At 43.4% G+C, this 3,213-nt stretch overlaps 1 pseudogene; it reads right to left on the minus strand.

Moving 5' to 3' along the window:
* Positions 1 to 2,038: 2,038 nt before the first annotated feature.
* Positions 2,039 to 2,446, minus strand: LOC141569599 (ATP synthase F(0) complex subunit g, mitochondrial pseudogene; annotated as a pseudogene).
* Positions 2,447 to 3,213: the final 767 nt, after the last annotated feature.

Here is a 3,213-nt window from a genome sequence, read left to right on the forward strand (position 1 = left end):
ACTGGGGGCGGGGGGAGCAGGAAGGGGGAAGAAAGCAATGAAATGGAACTAAGAACTCAGGATAGGGCTTTGTCATGAAACCTTGGCATTATGAAAGGAGAAAGAGGAAGATAGAGTTGGTCTAAAGTAGAGAAGCTTTGAGAACAATCTGAAAAGATCAGAAAGTGGAAGGAGGAGGGTAACGTGAAGCAGAAGGGAAATGATGTGGGATAAACCAAATCCAGACAGTGCTTATAGAATCCCAAACTCAGTTAAGGGACTGAGTCAAGATGAACTAAGGATTCCTTTGTGCACTGTTACCTGCTGCCCTTGCTTTTATATTAATTTATTCCAGTGATTCTCAAAATGTGGCCTTTGGATCAGCAGCAGCAGCATCACCTGGGAAGTTATTAGAAATGCAAATTATTAGACCTCACCCCAGACCTACTTCATCAGAACCTCCAGGACTGGGACCCAGCAATCTATGTTTGAACAGGTCTTCCAGGGGATTCTAATTTATTAAAGTTTGAGAACCACTGTTTTATCTGAAATCTAGATGTGGGGGATGGGACACAGGCCTGGTAGGTTTGGTAGGATATAGAGGGGAAAGTTGAAAGCCAGGACTGTAGCAATAATTGCAGTCTACTGGTGGATTTCTACTGTGGGTAGCATGAGGGTATAGAATGCCTGGGGTTGAGGAAGAGGTGCCACAAAAGGTGTAGAGGGAACCCCTGTAGGGAGCTGTGAGGTTCTAAAGATAAACTATGCCTCTGCAATTTTACTCATTCATTCCACAAATGAGCACTGAGCCCCCACTACACATCAGCCACTGTGCTAAGTGCCAGAGGACTCACAAAAAAAATGGGTGACAAGAACTCCTACCATGCCAGATAGCTCCATGAACAACCAGTAATGTGATAAGTGATATAATCAGTCAGGACCAAGACCTTGGGGAGGTAGGGACCCAGAGAGGTGAGGGAAGGCACCTTGAAGAAGAGTCATTTGGACTGAATCTTGAAGAATGAGTAGTAGTATATCTGGCCATCAAGGGGGGTGGGATGTGGGACAGTAGAAGACCAGCATGTGTAAACTCACAGAAAAAAAGGACAGATAACATTTAGGGAATTCCAAGCCTTGGCTGGCTGGACAGAGTGGCAGAGGAAGGGACAGTGGCTGTAAATGAGGCTAGACGATAAGATGGGGTCAGATCTGGAAGGGTCTCATTGGTCATGCCGAAGAGCTTAGACTTTATGTCCCAGAGTGCGGGCTCTCAAGCTGTGCTCTCCGGGGACCATGCCTGCTCAGTCTGAAATCATGCCTGGTGCAAATCAGATGGATGCTCACAGTGAAAAGAAAAAATCAGTTAATGGGTAGAAAGTTCTCTATTTTAACATTTTTAGCCGTAAAATTTTCCTAAATTTTCAGCAGATCCTCCTGCTTATCTACTGGCAAGCAATAAAATGAATGAATGAGTAGCAAATGAATATTAAACAGACAATCCCAGTGCTGATCATGCTTAATTCAACTGTTTAATTTTTCATGGACATCTGTGCTTATGGCTATAATTTTATATTGCACACACATATGATGCAGACATATTTTCTGCTAGCACAAGTGTTCTTTTGAAAATTGTTTTATTTCATATGGTGTGATTTAATAGATCAATTATTTTATGGCATTCTGGAAAGGACACCATGACATCCAGATGCTGTACCACATGAATCAGTTGGAGAAACTGTCCCTTAGATGGTCAAGAGCCAATGAAGGGTGTGAGCAGGGGAGTGATATGAACATTTTTGCAATTTTGAAAGGTCACTCTGGCTCCAGCTTGGGGAAAAGAGTGGAGCAGAGAGCAATTAAAGCAGTTAGGACTCGGGAGTCAAAACACTGTTGTAGCAATTCAGGCTACACATGATGGTGACAGTGACATGGGAGTGGAGTGGCGTGGAAGGAAAACAGAGCCAGCATTAAAAGGGACCACCATTAAGGGCCTTGTGTGCAACGCTAAGGATGCTGAAGTTTCCATTTTTGGGAATAAAGAGCCTTTGAAGCCGCATTTTTTTGACATATTTTATTCAAATACCTGTCTGATCACACATGGTACAAGAACATTTGAATAATAAACCCAAAAGAAACAGATGTGAACGCTTGGTCTTCAAACATTATAGCCAATGATGCTACGCTTGCCTATGATCTCGCCGACATAAAACCACATCCACACCTCAGTGGCCACTAAACCATTCAGCAGGGCTTCCTTAACTGTGAGCTGTTTGAAGCCACCAGTCTGAGCACTACTGACTATTTATTTCAAGCTCTGAATAGCTGTAGGGATCTCAGCAGGGGTTGGAGGAACCAGCTCAACCTTGGCATAGTGCCAAAATGTGGCCAATCGAGGCTTCGAGTAAGTCACAGCAGCGTTTACCAGTGCTAGGGCCTTCTCTGCAAGGTTACGGACAAACTGGGCCATGGTTCTAGGATGCAAAGTCCATGGCTTCGAATGGCCAGCTGAATGAAGCCGCATTTCTTAATGGATGGTACCCGAACCAGCTGCAACAGAATCACCTGTGGTGCTTCTTATAGATGCAGAAGCCTGGACTCCATCTCGGACCTGCTGAATCAGAATCTTTTGTATGGGAGAAGTATGGGTTTTTAACAAGCTTTCCAGGTGGTTCTGAGGTACATCACAGCCAGAGAACCACTGCATGAACGGTTTTTGAGCAGTGGCACGACACAGCAAAATCTGTTTACACAGATTAGTTGAATCTTCACACGAAGAACCGATTGAGGACAAAACTAGAGAAAGGGAGACCAGCTAGGAGGCTACTGTGATAGTCCTAGGCTGGCTTTATACATTGGGCAAGAGCCAGAACTCAAGAGAAGGCTGGACTTATTGCCCACATCATAATATACTAGTTATCCTTATCCCTTGATTTGTACACACTGATTTAGACAAATGATACAATTTTGTATTTCCTCAAACAATTCTTGTTTGCCAAAATTAGTCCTCAGAGGTCTTCTCAGAGTCATAAAGTTAATCTAAGATGTATAATCATGTAAAATGCATTGTGCACCTACAATACTTAGGGCACTGCACTAGGCACTGTAGGAGGTACAAAGAAATATACAACATGGCTTCCATTTTCAAGGAACTTACTGTCTAAGTGGGGAGACTAGGTACATATGCACTAAAAGTCAAGTAGTAAATACTATATGTGTCATAAAGCAGTATCCAAC

Source organism: Rhinolophus sinicus, chromosome 18, assembly GCF_057876585.1.
Source record: "Rhinolophus sinicus isolate RSI-liver-muscle chromosome 18, RSI-T2T, whole genome shotgun sequence".
Classification (NCBI taxonomy): domain Eukaryota; kingdom Metazoa; phylum Chordata; class Mammalia; order Chiroptera; family Rhinolophidae; genus Rhinolophus; species Rhinolophus sinicus.